At 45.3% G+C, this 22967-nt stretch overlaps 1 protein-coding gene across 5 annotated transcripts in view; it reads left to right on the plus strand.

Annotated features, from left to right (window-relative positions):
* Positions 1-22967, plus strand: part of CA5B (carbonic anhydrase 5B) — a 137639-nt gene that overhangs the window by 83506 nt on the left and 31166 nt on the right. For 2 of the 5 annotated variants that reach the window (XM_004476661.2, XM_012518846.2), the window contains exon 1: positions 11320-11434. The exons of the other annotated variants lie outside the window; for them this stretch is intronic. The gene's annotated coding sequence lies outside the window, so the exon portion shown is untranslated. Of the gene's footprint in view, positions 1-11319; positions 11435-22967 lie in introns of those variants that run through there. 5 annotated transcript variants of the gene reach the window in all.

Below are 22967 nucleotides of genomic sequence, written 5' to 3' on the forward strand. Positions count from 1 at the left end.
TGTTCCTTCCTCCAGCCCTCCCCCCAGTTGCCATGGATAGTCCAACCCAATCCCCCCACCACCCAATCCCCCTCACATTCAAGCAGTGTCGACCCCCCCACACATCCCTGTACCAACATCATCCCCATCCACTCCCTTACACCTTATCATAGGTTTTGCCCATATTGAGCATGGGATCTTCTTAAAAACTATTTTTTTAACTAAGATTTTATAATGAGTAAGCTGCTCGAGTAATGGAAACATTTGCTAAGCTTGTTAGAAGCTAGGCAGCATTTGATCTGAGCATAAGGAATGGCCTTGCTGGGCAAGAGCTGGCACAGTAACCTCAAGGGCTTGTGGCATCTGGGCACAGGACTGCTCATCTTGGCCTCATCCAAGTGAGCTGAGGACCAGCCCTCATGCAAAATCTCAGTATCTCTGTCTTAGTTTGCAGGGCTGCTATAACAAACAGCAGAGCCTGGTTGGCTTAAACAACAGGAATTTAATTGTCTTGGTTTGCAGACTAAAAGTCGAAAATCAAGAAATCAGCAGTCTATACTTTCTTGGTTGTCTTGCGACAGCCTGTCTCCTTTTGTCACCTACTCATTCTATCTACTGTGTACAAATTAACCTGGCTTATTCAAACTCTAGTCATAGTAGATTAAGGCCCACCCTGATTCAATTTGCCCTCATCTTAATAGGATCTTTGAAGATCCTATTTATAAATGTTTTAGTATTGAACTGGCTTAAACAATCGGAATTGACTGGCTCACAGTTTTGAGGCTACAAGAAGTCCAGATCAAGGCATCATCAAGGCGATGATTACTAAACACCGGCACATCTAACCCCTGTCATGGAATGCCCTTTGTACCTTCCATTGTCCTCCTTCTCCTTGACACTTACATTGACATCATTCCCACATTAAAGTATGCATTAGAACCCTGTGCCCATGTAAAAGAATCCAAACTATTTGGTTTTACATTAAATGGACTCCAGGATATGAACTAAGCTTGGTGGTTCAGATGCATCTAAACTAACAGCCCCTTCTTCCAATCCTCCTGGGAACCATTCCACCAGCTAAGCCCTGCAGGTTTGCCTTTCCTACCTCTATTCTCTGTTTTGCCACCCAATTTCCCTAACTTGAATACTGTGAGCTTTCCTTTTCTACCTTTAAACATCTCAGCCATTTTCCAGATCTCTCTCAGTGAACACCTTCTTGGAACTACCTTTCTTTTCTTTTGCTTTTATTTTAGAGGTTTACAGTTTACTTGTTGAAACCACTTACTTTTTATTTTCTCCTTCTCCTTTGTTCCCATATATGGTAGGTTGAATTATATACCCCAGGAAAATGCCTGTTCTTTTTTTTTTTTATTGACTTTGTAATAATATTACATTAAAAATATATATATATATGAGGTACCATTCAACCCCACCCCCCCACCCCACCTCTCCCCCCCCCCCCCCCCCATCATCACTCATTCCCATTATCATGACACATCCATTGCATTTGGTAAGTACATCTTTGGGCACCTCTGCACCTCATGGTCAATGGTCCACATCATGGCCCATACTCTTCCCCCATTCCATCCAGTGGGCCCTGGGAGGATTTACAATGTCCGGTGATTGCCCCTGAAAAAACGCCTGTTCTTAACCTTGATCCATTCCTGTGGGTGTGAACCCATTATCGGTAGGATGTCTTGAAGGCGTTGTTTTTAGTTAAGATGCAGCCTACCTCAATCAAGTTGGGTCTTAATCCTAGTACTGGAGGCTTTAAGAAGAGAAAGTCACATGGAGGGGCAGAAGCGGAACCAGAACCGGGAAAAGAAAGGAGAGGATATTGCCATGTGACACAGAAGCCAAGGCTTGCCAGCCAGCCAGAACACGACTCACCCTAGGAGAAAGCAAGCCTTCCAGCCTCTGAAACTGTGAGGTAATACATTCCCATTGTTAAAGCCGACCCACTGTGTGATATTTGTCATAGCAGCCTGGAAACTAAGACACCGTATAGTATTGTTTACATTCTTACTGCATCTTTTGCCAACCTGATTTGCTTTATGTACTTACTGGAGGGCAGGAATTATATCTGGTTCACTTTGCATTTCTCATAGCTCACAGATATTCGACTGTTGAATAAAATTGAATGGATTGATTCGAATCATAAACTGGAGTTCTCAGAAGCTCTAGATTATTGGGAATGGAGTGTCTTGCTGTACATTACATTTGTGCTGTAGCCAGAGAAAAACAACTTCCAGGATCTGTGATAAACAAGGAATCCTGGGCTTTGGAACATTCATACCTTATGTCCTGTTTTAAGATGAGAAAGTTTTATGAAACTAGGATATTGGAAGAGCTCATCACATTTTGTAGATTAAGCAACAGCCACAACTGTTATGAACTTTGACTAATTTTTTACAGAGTAACTTTTTATTTTAAGGATAGTTAATCATTACTGATTGGAAATAAAAACTCAAACTGAGTGAGTGTAATTTTCTCAGTGTCAAGAGATTTTAAAAGACAGTTTCTTAAACAGAATGTGTCTGTGCTTCTCATTCTGAATGAAGACCAACCGTCCATCATGAGTCCCATAGAGTAAAAGCAATACTGTACTAAGACATCTGAGATTTGTTCCAAATATTTGTTTACATCATTCCTTGGGCATTAAATTGAGAGTGTTTTTCATGGTCTTAGCAGGTAATTCTTATTTTTCTAGGTTAAGATTATTGCAATCATGCTGTGTAGGGTAGGATTTTTGGACCTTACTTGCCTTAATTGCATACGGGGCTGCCAGCCAGAGGTCACCGGGTCATGTTTAGCCCATCCTGTAGGTACTTTCTTTGACACCTTTATAAAGAGGTGAAGGGCTATCTCGCCATGTGCCATTTTAGTTAGATGAACTCATTTTCATAACAGAACCCTCCTTCTGGTTGATATACAAGCATATGATTAATCAACATCTCAGAGTTTCTGCCCTTTGGTTTTGACCAGTGGCAATGACATTGAGTGCTCTACAAAAGGTTGCTTTTGGAAGATTGCCTGAAAGACCTGCAAGCAAGATCTCTATTTCTATGTATCAGAGATGCCAGATAGATGGTTGCATGTGGTCACTTACTCATCCTCCAACCATGACAGACATTGTTAATCTTTCACAGAATTTTTCCCTCTGAGCCTGGACTCAGCCACAAAATTTCTGAACACAGTTAATCAGGCAGCTGTGATAACTGGATCAGAGTTGACATGCACACAATAACCCGCTTGCCATCGAGAACACTGATCTAATTGCTACCCTAGATTAAGCAAGACCATTGAGGGACTGCATACTCAGTTAACCAGGAAAGTTTTTGATGGTTGATCGAATCGATTTCATGCATTTGGATTGTGGCCACAGTTTACAAGGAGGAGATCTGTGTGTAACTCCTTCCCACACTAGTTTCCCCACTTAGCTCACAGCATCATTGTTACGAGGAGCCAGGATTTCTCTCAGGTTCTAAAAATCAAGAAAAAAAAATGTGCTTTGCAAAAACAAACAAAAAATCCTGGTTGGTTTTTATCTTATGAACACTGAAAATCTTAAAATTATTGTTATGACCTCTTTTCTATCACCATTCTGATGTTTCGAGTCAAATCTCTGGCCTGCCTCCAGGAACCGTACTTTCCTTCTGTACTTAAGATTCAATGGCATGCATACATGTTACTCTTATCATTGGTTGCGTTACTCTCCTTCCACTAAGTCTCACTTTCCCTGGTTCTTTCAACTATTTCTTTTATCCAGGATTGTCTTTATTCAGGTGAGCTGCATCAAATCATTTGTGGAAGGTGAGGTATAACTAACTACATAAATCATTGCAGTAACCTATACAGGCTCTATTTGTTCCCATCTCCTGTGTGTTCATTTTTTCAGAAATGACTAACGGTTGAAACATTTTATATAAATGAGGCACAATTCTCATGTCAGGATGAGCTTGATAAAAGTTCTGGTAAAACTTGCTCATTTGTCTACGTTCCTTCTAGCTCAACATTTTGAATACTCTCTGTCTTCAATCCAGAAATGAGATGGAGGGCAGGAAAAGGAAACTGATATGGGATCATAAAATCTTTATTGCTTATGAAGCATTACATAGTCAATCTTTCGGCTATGGAGGAGAAAATCATCACTCTCTATGCCAGTGAAAAGGGCATACATTCAATGAAGATTTGGACTTTATTGTGAAAAGAACTGTAATAAGTACTATAAAAGTGGCTTCCTGTGCTTGCTGCCCAAGAATATTTCTGCTATTTAGAACACGGAAATCTGAATTTACAAAATCCTTTTCTACCTAGTAAGCCCTTACCACACCTTTTAAACTTTTTCATCCTTTCTTGTCCCTTCCAAACACAAATTAGGGCAACTCCAGGCTGTAAGCCCCTTGAGGCTTGTTTAATTTGTCACTGGAACATAGTGCATATATATGGTTTGAATAGATGCAGGGAAAGGGCGTGAATAAACAAAAGGATGACGACCAAGTGAGGGAAAGGGGCATGGCCATGGTGGGAGGGGTATCGCCGCCGAGAACGGTTTGGGCGTGGAAGGCGATTGGCCCTCTGGGGAGAGAAGCAGATACTCTCACCCACAATTCTCCATTTTCTTCCACAATACTCCGTTTTCCACCACAATTCCTTGTCTCACCTATCAGTCTCTTTTCTATCCCACAATTCTTTTCTTCCCACAATTATTCCTTTACTTCCAAGTTTCTTCATTCTCTTCCACACTTCTCTGTTCTCTTCTACAATTATGCTTTCTCATATAATTTCTCCATCTAGCCCATAATTCCCCATTCTATTCTGCAGTCCTCCTTTCTCTCACAAAATTCTCCACTCTTTCCCAAAATTCACCATTCTCTCCCACAATTCCCTGTATTGACCACAATTATTATAGCATATGACCAAAAAATGTAATTATGCCTTTAAATGTGTATTTGTCTTACCTGTCTCTTCGTTTTCTGAAGGTGGAAAATATATCTTATTAAGCTTTCTATCCCCTATATTAATGCAACTCAAAATGTGTCCTGCCACAAGGGACACATAATAATGTACCAATTCACACACTGTCACCAGTCTAGAAAGAGACAAGGACCTTGCAGCAGAAGGAAAAGCAACTAATTGCTGGGAAGAAATCCTTGCTGGCAAGCAGATGTGGCTCAAGCAGTTGGGTGCCTACCTACCACATGGGAGGTCCTGGGTTCAGTTCCCTGTGCCTCCTAAAGAAGACAAGCAAGATAGCAAGCTGATGCAACAAGATAATGCAGCAAGGTGACACAATAAAGAGACACAGCAAGGAAACACAATGAGAAACACAACAAGCAGGAAGTGGAAGTGGCTCAAGTGATTGGGTGAATCCCTCCCGCATGGGAGATCCTGGGTTCAGTTCCCGGTGCTTCCTGAAAAGAAGATGAACAGGGAGTGCAAGCAATGAAGGGGGCGGGGAGAAGTAAATAAATAAAAACAAATCTTAAAAAATAGAAAAATCCTTGCTATGAAAAAAATATGTCATCCTAATTAAACACTGTGCTTAGTAGCATATTAAATTTACATTCCAGTTCAAGCTTCTTCTATCACCCTGGACCAGTACCACTGATGCAGACAGTAAACAGGCGCTGAAGGGATAAAGGACTCATTAAATCTTGAACAACATAATTCATTCAACAATAATTATGGATCACCTACCCTGTGCCAGGTATTGAGTGACAGGCTGGGCAGAAATCCCTGCTTTTATGGAATTTACATTCTGGTAAACAAATAGATCAACCAACATACTATCAAATATACAAACAGATAAATGGTTTCAACTTGTGAGGAACGCCTTGAAGAAAACAGATCATGTAGCAGAGATTAGGGGGTGTGGCTGCAGAGCACCACTCAAAGTATCATTTGCAGAACAACACACTTGTGTCACTGCAGTTCTTGTTAGAAATGCAGACTCTCAGGCCACACCCCAGAACTACTAGTCAGAGTCTGCCTTATAAGGCAATGCCCAGGTGATCTGTGTGGAGTACAGGTTTGAGAGGCTCAGGATACAACTTCAGATATGGTGGTGAGGAAAGAACTCTCTAAGCAGTTGACATTTTAGCTGAGACCTTAATGATGAGAAGGACCAAGCTCTTTAAAAGAGCAGAGCAAAGAGTGGTGCAGACAGTGGGGACAGCAAAGGAAAGTGTTCTGACATAGGAACAAAGAGGGAAAGACCAGTGCCGGAGCAAGAGAGGGCCCTCAACCCTCTACTTCCTGATACTTATCAAAAGCTCTATAATGAGAAGTGTTGGTTTGGGGCAACTGCCTAAAAGTACTGCATGAAAGACCTCTATTTCTACCAATCAGGTGTAAGATAGGTTGTTGCATCTGCAAGCAGCCATTTGCCCATCCTGCAACCACTACAGACATTGTTAATCAAAGAACATTCCCCCTCTGAGTTTGGACATAGCCACAAAACTCACCATAGTTGTTCAGGTGCCTACTAAGAATGGCTTGGAGGGGGACACGTGAGTTGAAACCTACTTACCATCAGGGAAAAGATGACCTAAATGCTACGTGAATTAAGCCAGACCGTTTAGGGCCTGTGTACTCAGGTGAACCAAAACCTTTTGATGGTTCATGGAATTGTTTTTAATGCATTGTACTTAGGGATTGTGCTAGCAATTTACATTGAGGGGCTCTGTGTGGGTCTCCCTATGACATTTACTTCCCTTTTAGCTCACTGTGTCATCTTTATCAGGAACTGGGATTTCTCTCAGCACTAAATTTTTATTTTTTAAACTGTGCTTGTCATAAAAAATATACCAAAAAAGAAAACAAAGCAAAAGCACTGGAGAACCTTAAAATGAATGTTATTTCCTCTTTCTGTGGACATTCAGAACCTTTGAGTCCTATCTCTGGGCTGCCTCTAACAACTGTACAGGATCCAATGGCGTGCATACTTAAATGTTAATCTTACCATTGGTGCACTGTTCTTCTATTTAATTCCCTTTTCCCTGGTTCTTTCAACTATTACTTTTAGCCAGTATTGTCTATATTTTGGTAAGCTGCCACAAATCATTTGTGGAAGAAGGTGAGGCAGAACTAACTGCATAAAATGTAATGCAAGCAACAGGGACTCTCACTCATTGCCGGTGGGAATCCAAAATGGTACAGCCATTTGGGAAGACAGTTTGGCAGTTTCTTACGAAGTTAAACATAATCTCAGCATATGATCCAGCAGTTGTGCTCCTAGGTATTTACCCAGCTGATCTGAAAGCTGATGGCCCCACCAAAAGACTGCACGTGAATGTTTACAGCAGTTCTGTACATAATTGCCAAAAATTGGAAGCAACCAAGATGTCCTGCACTAGGTAATGGATAAACCAACCATGGTGCACCCATGCAAAGGAATATTATTCAGTGATGAAAAGAAATGAGCTATCAGCCACAAAAAGACATGGAGGAACTTTAAACGCATATTGCTTAGTGAAAGAAGCCAGTCTGAAAAGGCTACATCCTATATGATTCCAAGTATTTTACATTCTGGAAAAGGCAAAACTGTAGATATAGTGTTTGCCAGAGGCTCAGGGGAAGGGGGGAGGGATGAAGAGGTAGAGCCCAGGGCATCTTTAGGGCAATGGCACACATCTGTATGATACTATTGCTGGATACCTGGCATTGTGCAGTTGTCATAATCCAAAAATTGTACAACTGTACAACATCCATAATCCATAAAACTGTACAACACAAAGCATTAACTCTAAGCTATGGACTTAATAATGATAATAATATATTCATATTGGTTCATCATTTGTACCAGATTACCGCACTAATGCAGGATCTTAATAAGAGTGACAACTTTGAGGTTTGGGGTACTCTCTGTACTTCTCACACAAGTTTTCTGTAAACCTAAAACTGCTCTAAAAATAAAATAAATTATTTTAAATATATTATTTTAAAAAGCAACACAGTAATTTATACAGACCACATTTGTTCCATTCCTGTGAGTTCCCATTCCTATTTTTTAGCCAAGAAATGACTGACAGTTGAAACATTTTATAAATGAGGCAAGGTTCTCAGGGTCCTGGTGAGCTTAATAAAAGTGTTCTCTTGAAACTTGTTCTTTTCCATGCAACATTTTGAATGTTCCCATTGTAAATAAGCCAGAAATGGAACTGAGGGTGGGAAGAGAAGAGGAGGAAACTACTATGTGATCATAAAATCTTTATTGTTAGCACATGAAGAAATATAAGTAGCAAATCTTACCACTCCTAAGGGGAAATTATCATTGTCTATGCATGTGAAAAGGATATATATTCAATTAAGATCTATTGAGAATTTCTTGTGTAAAGAACGGTGGTAAGTACTATAAAAGTGGTTTCCTATGTTTGCTGCTCAAAATTATTCCTTCTAATCAGATCACAGATAACTGTGCTTATGAAGTCTTTTTCCAACCCCTTACCACACCTTCCTTAGTTTTCTTATCATTTATTGTCCTTTCAAAACCTAAGTTGAGGCAGGCCACTTCTGGCATAGCCATGGCTGCTAACACAATCACTAATTTGTCACAGCTACTGCTGCTAGTTCAATCACACCAGAAGGAGAGAGGATTACTAAATTAGATCAGATTTTGCTAAATGGAAATAATATAACAATGCTGGTTCCTGGAGGAGAAGGACCTGAAGTATGAATGGATTTCCTTGACTTATGTTAGATTCTGTTTTGTTTTATAATGGCAACAAAGTGGAATTTTTTTTTTTTACCTTTCACTGTTCAGAGTCGGTAAAACTAAGTTTCCCATTAAAGAGAAATAACTTGAAGATGTGTTGTAAATGTCAGTTTTTGTAAGTTAATCATGAACATCTTGGAAAAAGAAGAAAACATTTTGCTATTTGAAGACTTTAAAAATAAAGGTATTTTTGGTTAAAAACAACAACAAAAACCCAAGTCGTGTGAAGTGAATGTGGCTCAAGCAGTTGGGAGCCCGCCTACCATATGGGAGGTCCCAGGTTCAGTTCCCGGTGCCTCCTAAAGAAGATGAGCAAGATAGTGAGCTGATACAATGGGCTGGTACAGCAAGCTGATGGAAAAAGAAGTTGCAATGAGGAGATGCAACAAGGAGACATGGTGAGAGATACCACAAGCAGTGAGCAGAGGTGGCTCTAGTGATTGGGCACCTCTCTTCCACATGGGAGATCCCAGGTTTGGTTTCCACTGCCTCCTAAAAAGAAGACGAGCATATGACACAGAGAGCAGACAGTAAGTCCGAACAATGGGGGGGGGGTGGAATAAATAAATAAAATAAATCTTGAGACAAAAATCAAAACAAAAAAAAAAACCAAGGTTGTGGCAAATTCAGACAGTAAGCTCCTCGAGCCCTGTCCTCCTTGTCACTGTAACACAGAGCTCAATAAATATGATTTATAGGAGTGTGTCAGTAGCTAAGGAAGAGTGTCTTTTCCCCAGCAATGCCCATTCAGAGATTTCTGGACAACGAAGGAAGCTGGTTATAATCTGTTCACATTGTTCTTGTGGGCCCAGAATTGTACATGTAGGGAGTAAGGAGAGAAGAGTAATTTTGGAGCAGGGGGCTGTAGTCAGAGGGTTGGTCTCCATAGGGTGTTGTCAGAACAGGCCCTAGACAACAAGAGGGCACTGGGTGCCTAGGAAGGGCCATGAAGACAGGAGAGCAGGGAGTAGAGGAGTGCTGCTTACTCCACACAGCAGCCCAGCATTGAAGGGGCTGGGACTAACTCCATTCCAAATCAGTTCCACAGATCAGGTTAACATGAAAACTGGTTGTTCTCTCTAAGGACATGACTCCTGGGGATGAGCCTCCCTGGCATGGAGGGATTATTACCAAGCACCAACTAGCGATGTTTCTGGAAAAAGACCTTGACCAAAAGGGGGAAATATTAATACAAATGAGTTTTTACAGCTAAGAGATTTCAAAGTGAGTCAGGAGGTCATTCCAGCCACAATAAACAGTGCTTCAAACAGTGGGGCTTGTAAGGGCTCTAGAGCCTACTAGATACCATAAGCAGGGCAGACAGCTCAGGAATTCAGCATCCTGTCAGTGGGTGTTACTTTGGAATTTATGCTCCTCAGTATAACAGAGTTAGACTTATTTATAGTTTCCCTACACATGGTTCTTCTGCCCCTTTCATATGAGCCTGTAATTAGCACTACACTTGCAAGATATATGTCCCAGAGACTTAAATATTTGGTCTGTTTATGTGCTGGTTGAGCCCTGAATCTCAGCAGAGTTGCAACACCTACACTTCTGTTCATTGGACTCACCCAGGACAACTAACAAGGATATGGTGATGTACAACGCCCATCCCAAGGAACAGAGAGTGTCTGCAACTGCAAGCAAGACAGTTCCATCCATTTTCCCCATGGGATCTAAGCCTCCTCTCAATTAGAAACAGAGTGGGCATCATCATCTCAAAATCCTCAAGATTGGGGAATGAACAATGGACTAAAGTAGACTTATTATTCTATTCTAGACTTATGATTATTCTAGCAATGGAAGAACTTTATCATTGATATAAAGGCAGTGTGCACCAGAGGTTCTGAGGGGAGGGAGAGGGAAGAATAGGTGTAACATGGGGGCATTTTGGGGACATTGGAATTGTCCTGCATGACATTGCAATGACAGATAGAAGTCATTATACATTTTGTCATCATATATAAAATTGTGCAGGGCAGAGTGTAAATTATAATGTAAACTATAGTCCACGGTTAGTAGCAATGCTTCAATTGTAACAAATGTACCACTCTAATGAAGGATGTTGTTAATGTGGGAAAGTGTGGGAGGGGGAGGGAGGGGGACATATGGGAATCCCCTATTTATTTTTATGTAACATTTATGTAATCTAAAGCTTCTTTAAAAAGAAAAAAAACTTTTTAAAGATACCTCTCCCCAAGATATATTTAAACTTTTAAAAAACAAGACAAAACTGGCTGGAAGGTACCCGGTCCTGCGAGCCAACCACTGTTGGTGTTTCCCTGCGGAGCCACCTGTTCTCAGCTGCTTGTTACGGGATGGGAGAAACCTGAAGACAAGACGTTTCTCACAGGAGGAAACCTTATTTCAGCCCATACCTGCCGCCAGAGCCCAACTCCAAGGCCGGCAGGGTTTCTCCGGAGACCCTGGAGCCGGCCGGTGCCAGGTGGAGCTCGCGGAGCCAGCGTGACCCCGCCCGGAGCCTTGGCCTTGAAGCAGATGGGGGGGCGGCAGAGCGGCGGAGCGAGTCTGGGACCCGCGGCAGGGGGCGTGGCTGCGGCGGGGGGGGGGGGGGGCGCGGCCGGGGAGACGGGAAGGATGTGCCAGGGGCGTGGTCCGGGCGGATGGGCGTGGCCCGGGCTTGAGGGGCGTGGCGAGAGGCTCGGTCGCGGGGGCGGGGCGTTGCGGCGCCAGTCCTGGGAGCGAGCGGCGAGCTCCGAGCTCCGGGGAGACTCCCAGGTGAGCGCGGGCGCGCAGGTGGAGCGCGGCGGCGGCGGGGGTGGCCGGCTGCGGGGGTGACGGGGGAGGCCCGGGACCCTCCCCACGCTCCCCTGCTCGGCCGCGCGGGCCCCGGGAGCCGGCCCGGCGGTGGCTCCTCGCCCAGCTGTGGGTCCCGCGAGGGCCAGGTGGGCATCGCCACCTCGCACACCGCAGCCCTCTCCTCCCGCCCTAGGATTACCAGACAGACGCACCCCGTTAGAGTGCCGTGCGCGTGAAGGGAGAACCGCGGTCCCAGCGGCTTTGTGGCGCGCAGGAGGGAGGTTCCTGGGCAGGGGCCTTTGCCGGACCTAAATAACTCCGGAAAGTCCAGCTGTGCTGTGAAATCGCTGGAGACGGGGCGAGGGATCAGGACCCGAGGTCGCAGTTCCAGCAGCCGAGGTGCAGCAGGCCCGGGCTCCCTCGGCTTGGCGTTGTGGATGGCCCCGCCGACCATGCCAGGGGCTGGACGGAGCCACAGCCACCCCCCACCCCCAGGACAGGGCATCCGCGCTCACAGCTGAGTCACTTGGACACCTCCGAACCTTCCCCGCGCCTCGCTTCCTCTGACCCTTCTCTTTGGTGCCCTGCCCCAAAGCTGTAGGAGAACCTCCAAAGTAGAGACATTTGGGTGGCTGTGATTCTTTGTGGCGTTCAGCGGGAAATGCTGCTGCCTGGAGGCTGGTGGCAACAAGTTAATGTTAGTGCCAGGGCCCCTCGCTCCTGGGTATTTTTGCTGGGAGAGTTTGAGAAATACTGGGAGGTAAGAAAGCCGTGTACACCTTCATCTAGAGAGAACTTGTCTTTCGGCCACTGAAAGCCGCGTCGCTCTTTGCCTCCCGCTCCTCTGCCTTGAGTGAGCATCTGGCCATCTGCTTTGGGCGCTTTCAAAACCTTGCTGGAATCTGGAGACGAGCAGCCCGCCTTCTCTGCCGAGAGAAACTGCCCCAACCCTCCCCCTGACCTGGCAGCGCTCACCCAAGTCCGCGTGAACCCGAGGCCTTCGGTCCACCCCCCTCCGCCCCTTCTGGGACCCCGTGAAGAGCTGCTTTGTTCTTACATATGTTAGAAATGGAAAGTCTTCCCGGCTTTCTAGAGTTTTCCTCTCTCTCTTCTTTTTTCCCCCCCAAAAGGCCAAAAGTAGCTCGGGCACCTTGGGCTCTCTGTGCCTGCAGGCACCTGCCCTATTCTCCCCCGAGCCAGGCAAAAGGCTGCGCTGCCCCTCGTGGTGGGAACGCAAGAGAAGTTGAGTGAATTGCGACTGAGTGAGTGAGTGGGAATTGTATGGAAATCCAAAGGAAAGAGGAAGGCCGTTTCCTATCAGTGGTGGCACTGGGGCAGTTGGTTGCAGTCCCCAGAGTGCTCAGTTTGAATCCATTCACAATCCCAGATTGTGATCATGCCCTCCGAGAGGAAGTGGGTGAGAGGGAAGAATGCTGAGCTTTATTAGCCAAGACAGGGTAACGTAACTTCGGATTTAAATGTCAGGGAATTGCAAGAGAAAAACAAAGGGTCAATCGGCTGAGAATGGATGTAATTTCAACGTTTCATCACAGTGCTTTTTTCTATTTTTACATAGGTATGAATGACTTAATCAGGCAGAGTTCAAATACCAGCCATTTAATAAATGCATGGTTTATGAATGATTCTTTAGAGGATCTCAGAAATTTTTCTTTTTTCACACAAATCTAAGTTTGAAAGCAGCGGATTAAGGGATGTGTTACTAAAATCCTTGGAGGCACATAAATAATCAGTGATAGCCAAGGCCACACCACAGCAGGGAACACCAGGGTTCCATCCAGCCCATGGCCCCATCCTTATGGACAGACCTAAGTACAGATAGATTTTCTGTGAAGCCCAGTAATCCATGCAACTAGTTCTTTGTTATATGCTACATGTGATGGTTAAACATTATTTGTGGTTTCACAAGCTTGTGTTTTTTATGAGATCAGTGGGTAAGTTTAAATAGCTACTTTTCAATAAATTATTACTTGTAATTTGAGAGGATTGGCTTTAGGCATGGGCATAAATAACCTCGTGTACTCTTATAGGTATTCTAGCCTAGAATTCACTAAATTTGGATTCTCCTTTCTTTGGATTTTCCCAGAAACTTCCTCTCCCCTGACCCCTCCATACTCTGTTCTCTCCTTGATTACCTGGGACTGTTCCTTCTTGTCTCTTGACCTCCTTAGGCCTCCATTTGCCTCAGTTTCCCACTCTGCACGTATTACTCCTCAGTGGGGGATTTTCTGGCTTCTCTTGCTTCCGTTTGCTCCTGAGCACCAGAGCTGCATTTGCAACGCTGCCCTAGACCTTTCCCCTCAGCTGCCCCATCGGCACCTCAAATCCAATGTGAATAAAAGTAAGAGTGCCATCTTTCCCTTCCCACCTGCTTCTCGTGTAGGGCTCTATTTCCCTCTTCACTGACTCAGTCTCATTCTACCACCATCATCACTCCAGCCGTGAAAGCATGAGGTCTTCTACTTCTTCCCTTTTCGGTCCTCCAGTTGGGTGCCTAAGTGGTTAACTTTTGAATACAAAGTATCTCTTCCATGTCTGCTGCCACTGCCTCAGTTCAGTGCTTCATATTCTTTTACTTGGATTATTGGGATTTCATATACAAGCTCAGATGCCCAAACCTGAGCCCAAGACCTGCTGCATCCACTGTGTTCCTTTCCCATCTCAGTTCATGGCAACTCCATCCTTAGGCAATTTTCTTCCAGTGGTCCTCGTCTTCTTTTGGGCTGTACCTCCAAGATATATCCAAAACCCAACCACTTCTCACCACCTCTACTGCAACATCCTCGGTTTGAATCCCTGGATTATCCTAAATGGTCTCTCTGCTTCTTTCCTGCACCCCCCCCCCCCATTCCAGTGGATTTTTGACAGGGTAGATCTTTTAAAATGTAAATCAGGTTATGTCACACCTCTGTTCAAAGACTTCTATTGTCATCCCCATTTCACTTAGAGCAATGGGTCCCAACTGGGGGTGATCATCACCCCAGGGGACATCTGACAATGTCTGGAGATGTTTTTGGTTGTTGCAACTATGGGGCTACTGGCATCTAGTAGGTGGAGGCCAGGAATGCTGCCAAACACCCTGCAATGCACAGGGTGACCCCCCACAACAATGAATTGTCCAGTCAAATTTTTCTATTATGCTTAGGTTGAGAAATCCTGACTTAGAGAAAGAATCCTTGCAATGTCTTAGAAGTCAGCTTGATCTGGTATCCATTACCTCCCCACCTCAACTTCTACCTCCATCCTCCTGGTTCACTCCACTCCTGCCACGCTGGCCCCCTTGCTAGACATTGGGTGTGCAAAGGGCATTCCCACTGCAGGATCTTTGCTTTCGTGGTTCCCTCTGCCTGGAACGCCCTTCGCCGGGACAGCCACATGGCTCATTTCCTCACCTCAAGCCTTTGCTCAAATTTAACCTTCTCTGTGAGGCCTACCCTGAGTGCCTTATTTAAAAATGCAACACCCCCTCCCCAATGGCACTCCAAGTTCACCTCACCCTGTTGTACTTTTCACTTAACGTATTCTAATTGTCACTACAGTTTACTCATATGTTATGGTTGTCGTTTATGATTTGTCTTCCCCTACTCATGTAAGCTCCACAAACGTAGGTGCTTTGTTTTATTCCCTGATGAGCTACAACCATGTCTGGAGCTTAAGAAATGTCTGATTGATAGGTTGTTGAGAGAAAGCATAAAAGAACGATGGATTGCGCGGATGGTTGGTTGCATGAATCGCCGCCTTATGGGCTTGCTGGTTCCACTCTCCCCATCCTAGTGCTCTGCTGTCCAAGTGATCAGAAAACATCAGTGCTTCCGCCTGTATCTATGGAATGAACTCCCAAAGCCTTCTGGTCTCTTGGTAATTCCTGTTCTCCAAAGTAACCTCAAATCTCCATCCAGCCCCCACTTCCACTGTGCCCCTGGGATATGTGTTTGACCAATGTGTGAACAAGTATTACTTGCAGACTTGGAATGATGGAAAGTTCAGACACTTTTGGCTTTGTTACGATAAACAGGTTTTTCTTATCTAAAGGAAACAAAAGGAAGTCTGCAGAGTCAGCGTCCCCTGCAGTGAGATGGGCACCATTCTTGAGGGACAGGCAGAGGGTCAAACTTCTGGACCACTCCACGGAGTCCACTACAGGGCAGGTTTTGGGGAGAAGGAAGTCCAAGAGGAGGAGGGTGATATCAGTATCTCTGGAATCTTCCTGTCTCCCTCATCCTAGGGAATAAGTCTGCCGAGACAGGTGTCATTGGCCACCAGCCATGGCATTGTGCACAGACAGCATGACTGCAGAGAGCAGGGCAGTCCCCACGGTCTGACAGCTCAGCCTTGCCTAGGACTTTTGTGAACATTCTCTAGGAGCCAGACCAAGGGACAGTTACCCAGATTTCTCTGGGAATCATGCCAACAGGCCCCAGACCTCCACAAGACCTTTTGTGCAGGTCCCTGTGCCCTGGCCACATGCATACCCACTGCTCTGTTTATCCGACTCCCACAGTGGCCAAATATGCCTTCGCCTTGTCTTATTACAGCCTTCCCTTTGAAGGCTGAGCCAGCAGGTCTTTCCTAGTGAGTGTAAATTTCACTTGACTTTGCCTTCCAGTGAATTCCCAAGTGTCTCTTCCCAACTAGGTTGGAAGCAAGAAAGGCATCCTTTTCCACTTGTTTGCCCACCTCCCCGTGACACTTAGCACAGGGCCTTGAGATGGTTGATCAAGTAAACCCAGGATTCGCTCCATTTCAACCCCAGTTGTCCTCTCTGGCCTTGGGGCTTAATCTTCCTGCCCTCACCATGTCCTCATCATCCCTGACATTTCCCTGCCCTGTGTCCCTGCCCTCCATTCTGCCTTTGCTGCTCGTGCTGAAATGGTCTCTCTCCTATGGCTCATGTTCAGAGGCCACCCCCTCCAGACCCTTAGAGTCCCTGCCCTTGATGTTCTTCTTTCACTAAGTCAGGGTCCTCATTGTATCCAGCTTGATAAAGAAGTATTGGTTTAAGTGGGTTTTCCTTGTCGATTGTAAGCTTGGGGGAGTAGCTAGAGGAGCATGACTTTTTCAGCCCGACCCCATACACAGAGTTTTGGAACTCAATGGAAAGAAAGCACAGAGTTAAAGCAAGATTTCTCAGGATCCCTTAGCAGTTTGGAAGCCTCATTGTAGAAGTGTGTAGTGTCAAATGAATTTTCAGAGGAAATTCTGTTTAGCTGATATGAAGAACTATCCAAGGGAGAGGATGTGGCTCAAGCAGTTGAGCACCTGCCTCGCACATGGAACATCCTGTGTTCGTTTCCCAGTGCCTCCTAAACAAGACAAACAGTGAGCAGACAATGAGAAAAAATAGCAAGCAGACAACAAGGGGAAAAAAAACAACGGGCAGACAATGAGCAAAAACAATGAGGAGGGATTGGATGTGGCTCAAGCAGTTGAGTGCCTGCCTCCCACATGGGAGGACCCAGGTTCAGTTTCTAGTGAAAATGAGCAAAAAAAATGAGTGAAAAAATGAGCAAAAAAAAAAAAAAAAAAGTGGACAACGAGCAAAAAAACAACAATGAGCAAAACAGACAAGGGAGCCATTTCACGGAGGCTAAAAAAGAACTATCCAAAATTGCTTTCTGGGAAGCGGACTTGGCCCAGTGGTTAGGGCGTCTGTCTACCACATGGGAGGTCCAGGGTTCAAACCCCGGGCCTCCTTGACCCGTGTGGAGCTGGCCATGCGCAGTGCTGATGCGTGCAAGGAGTGCCGTGACACGCAGGGGTGTCCCCCGCGTAGGGGAGCCCCATGTGCAAGGAGTGCGCCCCGTAAGGAGAGCTGCCCAGTGTGAAAGAAAGTGCAGCCTGCCCAGGAATGGTGCCACACACATGGAGAGCTGACACAACAAGATGACGCAACAAAGAAACACAGATTCCCGTGCCGCTGAAAACAACAGAAGCGGACAAAGAAGAAGGCACAGCAAAATGGACACAGAGAACAGACAACTGGGGTGGGGCAGGGGGGGAGGTGAGAGAAATAAATAAATAAATCTTTTAAAAAATTGCTTTCTATTTTCTTAGCTTTTGAATTTAAATCATGAGTAGCATTTTAAATAATTTTTTTTGTTATTTTTTTAAAGATTTATTTTTTTGTTTCTCTCCCCTTTCCCCTCCCCCCCCCCCCCCAGTTGTTCTGTGTGTCCATTTGCTGTGTGTTCTTCTTTTGTTCGCTTCCGTTGCTGTCAGCGGCATGGGAATCTGTGTTTCTTTTTGTTGCGTCATCTTGCTGTGTCAGCTCTCCGTGTGGGCGGCGCCATTCCTGGGCAGGCTGCACTTCCTTTCGCGCTGGGCGGCTCTCCTTATGGGGCGCACTCCTTGCGCGTGGGGCTCCCCTACGCGGGGGACACCCCTGCGTGGCAGGGCACTCCTTGCGCGCATCAGCACTGTGCGTGGGCCAGCTCCACACGGGTCAAGGAGGCCCGGGGTTTGAACCGTGGACCTCCCATGTGGTAGACGGACGCCCTAACCACTGGGCCAAGTCCACTTCCCATGAGTAGCAAATTAGCAAGCTCAATTTGGGTAATAGTGACTTGTGTTTGTGTAATGCTTAAGCTTTTTCAGAGAGCTTCTTATCCCTCACACCATTTGGAGTCACAGGAAGAGTCAGCTGCTTGTACAGTGTTACTGACCAACTGTTTCCCTGTTCCTCCGGCTCTGGGCTATGTGTATAAATTTAAGGATGTACATTACATCTTGATCCAAAACATTTCAATTCATGAAAATCCTTTTACTCTGCAATGATCAATTATGCAGGTTCATGCTGAACATAATCCTCCAAGCTAGAAGCAAGCATCAAGTTCCCAACCTGAGCGCCCATCCAAGGTTAGGATGACGATGTCAAGAGCACAGGGAAGCGTTTTGAAGAAGGGATAGCTAGGTACTGAGAAAGTCTAGTGTGCTCCTGGGCTTTTGTGCTGTTTTTCTAAAGTTTTGAATAATTGGTCGTTTTCATGTTCTGCCAATAAAGTATCACCACAGGCTATTTCATACAGAAATTTTTATGGAGAAGACTATTGTTAAAATAAAAACTTGAGCAAAATTTGGTCAAATCTCATTTTATGGAATCAGTTCTTGAATTGGGGAGACTCCAAACACCATGAGGTGGAGATGAATCCCGATGAACAAAGAGAGCAGCAGGCTTTTAGAGACAGAAAATGGGAGTACATTGGGAGGAAGTCTTCATTGGTGAGTGCAGACTATGTTTCCTAATATGGTTAGCACGGGTGGTCGCTTAGCAATGAGGAAGTGAGTGGTGGGAGAATAGGGATTGACTGACTTAAATGCTGTTTTCTGGGCCAGCCAGACACTTACAGGGATTCGAAACTTACTTAGAAGTTGGTTTTGCTGATATGGAGCTTAGCACAAGTGCTTTCATGTTGGGCCTACTAAATTTTATTTATCACTAAGAACTAGAATATTTTCCTATAAAAAACACACATGGATGAATTGATATGATATCTACACTTGCTTCAAAATAATCCCATGGTGGAGGAGGGGTATAAGTGATACATGACTGGCCATGAATGGAGTAATTGTTAAAATGGGGCATTGGGTACTATTTTAGTTTCCTCATTGCTAAAGCAATGGGTTGGCTTAAACAAAGGAAAGTTATTGGCCCATGGTTTTGAGGCTAGAAGTCCAAATCAGGGTGTCATCAAGGCGATGCTTTCCTCCTGAAGACTGGGGCTCTAGAGCTGGCTGCTGGTGATCCTTGGTCTTTGGCTCCTCTGTCACATGGCAATGCACATGGTGGCCCCTGCTGGCTTCTCCCTTCTCATCTGGGTTCCGGTGACTGTCAGCTTCTGGCTGCTCCCTCTGTGGCTTTTTTCTAAGGCTCTTCTGGGCCACACACACGTCTCATCAAAAGATCCTGTTCACACGGGCCCACACTCACAAGAATAGATTAAGTTTAAGAACATGTTTTTCTGGGGTACAGAGCTCCAAACCACCACAGGTACATAGGTGATTTATTATATTATTCTGACCGTATTTGTATAAGTTTGACTTTTTTTTCCATAATAAGAAGTTAGGGAAAAGAAGAATCAGATTCTAAATCCAAGTGGCCAATGGTTGATTATTCTTTAATCCTGCAGACTTAGTTGAGTTAATGAAAGGTATCTGTGAACAAGGCAGTCTCCTCTGGCTCCAGGTGCTAACAAGGTACTCTCTTGAAAGTTTATGGGCTGTCTGTCTTTGCAATCCTGGGGAGGACTTTTACCTGTCTTAAACAAGGTAATTCCTCATATCCTCAGACATTTTGTCATAAATGCTTCCTCCAGAAAATGTATTCACACACACGTACAACGTGATTTTCACGTTTCTTTGAGAATTTCGAGCACCTTTGGGGCAGTGCGGGCATACTTAGGTGACACTGGCCTCAAGACTCCAGGTAGGGAGTTAAGATGGAGGTGGGGGGCCCTGGGATTCACCAACTTCCTACCAGGCCCCCCGAGTGTGGCTGCCACGCCTCCCTGAGGACATTGTGTTTGTGGGCAAAGGAATGTAGACGGCAAGCTGCTGTGTAGAGCCCAAAGGCTAGTTTCTTAGCCTGCTCTGCTTGGCTTTACAATAATTGTGCAGGTGGTTCGTTGCTGATGAGTTATATCCAGATCCTCAATTGTGTCTTGGCAAGGAGTAATATGACATAGCTAGGCTTCCTGCTTTCCTTGGACACACTTAGTAAAGTGTGATTTTCTCTCTTTAAATTTAGGTGTCAACTTCTCCCCTTCCGGCTCTGATCTAGCAGATCCACAGGAAGCAGTGCAGGGTAGAAGAGCTAGTTCACAGCTGCTTTCTAGCAGTGCATTACATGAAGAGCCCGGAGGAGGAAATCTGAATGTGTGCCTCCTGGAGAGGCATCCCTGGGGATCATAATGTGGCTTTCTGTGTCTTACACTCTTCTTGGAAAGATGACACGATACATTTCAAGTAGCAAATGAAATGTGTCTTCAGTGATCCTCTCAGTTTCTCTTTTTGTGCCTTTTGGCACTGCTTTCCACCCCCCAGATACCCAAATTGCTCCTTTTGGCAGGAGGAGGCACTAACCCCCTGGTGTGAAATTAAGCACCTGAAAGGTAGGGATCATGCCTTGTTCATCATTTAAAAAAATATAGACATTTTATTATTGAGATAAAATTTGCGTACCATAATGTAAAACTAACCACTTTAAAGTGTACAATACAGTGGCATTTAGTACATCCAGAGTCTTGTGCAACCATCACTTTTTTGTGGTTCCAGAACATTTTCATCACCCGAGAAAAAAACCCAGTGCCCCTGTGGGCATTTCCCATTTGCACCCTCCTCCCAGCCCCTGCCCACCACTCATCTGCTTTCTATCTCGATGGATTTGCCTGTTCTGGATATTTCATAGAAATGGCATCAAAATATGCAACCATTCGTGGCTGACTTATTCCACTTAGACAATGTTTTCAAAGTTCATTGGTGTTGCAGCAGGTAGCAGTTTTCATTCCTTTCTGTGGGCGTCCTCTTCTTTGCATCACAGCATTTAACACAGTGCCTGGAGCAAAGTAAACAACAATAAATGCTGAAATCAAAATGATTAATGGGGCGGCGGACTTGGCCCAGTGGTTAGGGCATCCGTCTACCACATGGGAGGTTTGCGGTTCAAACCCCGGGCCTCCTTGACCCGTGTGGAGCTGGCCCATGCGAAGTGCTGATGCGCGCAAGGAGTGCCCTGCCACGCAGGGGTGTCCCCCGCGTGGGGGAGCCCCACGCGCAAGGAGTGAGCCCCACAAGGAGAGCCGCCCAGCGTGAAAGAAAGTGCAGCCTGCCCAGGAATGGTGCCGCACACACGGAGAGCTGACACAAGATGACACAACAAAAAGAAACACAGATTCCCATGCCGCTGACAACAACAGAAGCAGACAAAGAAGACACAGCAAATAGACACAGAGCAGACAAGTGGGGGGGAGGAGAGAAATAAATAAAAATAAATCTTAAAAAAAAAAAGATTAATGGCAGAATTCCATTCCCGGTGAAACTAACTTAGGCTGGTATTTGGGTAAGTTTCTATTTCAGATCAGGCAGGATTTTGATGGTCCTTCAGAATTTATAGGTTAGGATATAAAAGACACCTCTTAAAAGATAAGCATTTTCACCCTTGAAAGTAGCAAAGATGATGAGTTTAGGCTGTATGTATGTTATTAGAATAGAACTGTACAACACAAAGATTGAACCCTAATGTAAACTAAGGAATATAGTTCAAAATATGATAATAATGATAATAGTAATGTTTCATCTCTTGTAACAAAGCTAACACACTAATGCAAACTGTTAACAATAAGGAAAACTGTGTGTATGTGGGAGATATATGGGAATCTGTACTTCCCGGGTGATTTTTCTGTAAACCCACAATTGCTCTGATAAAAATATTTTAAAGAACAAGTTTTAAAAAATGTCTTAGAAAAATTATTTTTTAAACCCCACAAATGGATGATAGTGGCACGTGGGAAAAGAAAGTACCTTTACTGTCCAGGAACCTTCGGCAGCGCCTTCCCAGTTGTGGGTTCTTAGAATTGGAATCAACATCTCCTCCGTCATCCAGGAAGCCTCCTCTGGAGTCTGAGCTGACCTCCACTGAGCAGCGTGGGGTTAGGCACTGTGTCCCTACGAGATGCAGCTGTGACCCAGACTCTTGGTCCCTGCCCCCATGGGGCGCCGATGCTGGGAGGGATGGAGACATGAGGCACGTTCCTGACCAGAGGTGGAATTCAACTGCCATGAGCTCTGCGACAAAGAAGAGGGTGCTGAGCTCGTCTGGTGGGGGGGGGGGGGTCAGGGAGGGCCTTCAGGAGGTGACTTTGGAGTCACTGCCTGAAGGTAGGTAGGAGGCACAGAGGAGGGGAGAGTGGCCCAGCGGGGGAAAGAGCAGCTGCACAGGCCCAGGGCCCGCCAAGGGGCGTTGGGAGCTGGAAGAACTGAGGGGAGCGCGGCTGGTGAGCAGGAAGGGGCTGGGCAGGGGGGCGGGGCCAGGTCACCTGGCCTTGCAGCCGGGCCACGCTCTCAGGCGTCCAAATGGGGTCACCCGTCCGAAGTCATCTCTCGACTCTCACTAAGCCATTTGATAGACAGCTTTGGAGTGACGTGCAATCAAGGGGGGAAGTTTATCTTTCATGTCAAGAGTTGTTTGTTCAAGTGGCGCATTGATAGGAGGAGTTTTCAGACCCAAGTGGATGAGGCGAGTTTGGGGGCAGGGGGACAGGGACGAAGCGTCCTAAGTTAATAGCATGCCTTCAGAACACCGAGTCAAAGGCTTGGAGAGGGCTGTGTTCTGAGACGGTCACAGTAAACATGTCAGAAAGAAAGTCTTGAGTGCAGTTTCGAATGTATTTCCAGATGGAAACGACTTGATTTTTTCAGGATTAGTTTTCTCCATCTTTCCCATGTTTGAGGGACTTAGTGTTACACCTAAAACTGGCAGAGTCACAGATGATAGTTAAGT

Source organism: Dasypus novemcinctus, chromosome X, assembly GCF_030445035.2.
Source record: "Dasypus novemcinctus isolate mDasNov1 chromosome X, mDasNov1.1.hap2, whole genome shotgun sequence".
Classification (NCBI taxonomy): domain Eukaryota; kingdom Metazoa; phylum Chordata; class Mammalia; order Cingulata; family Dasypodidae; genus Dasypus; species Dasypus novemcinctus.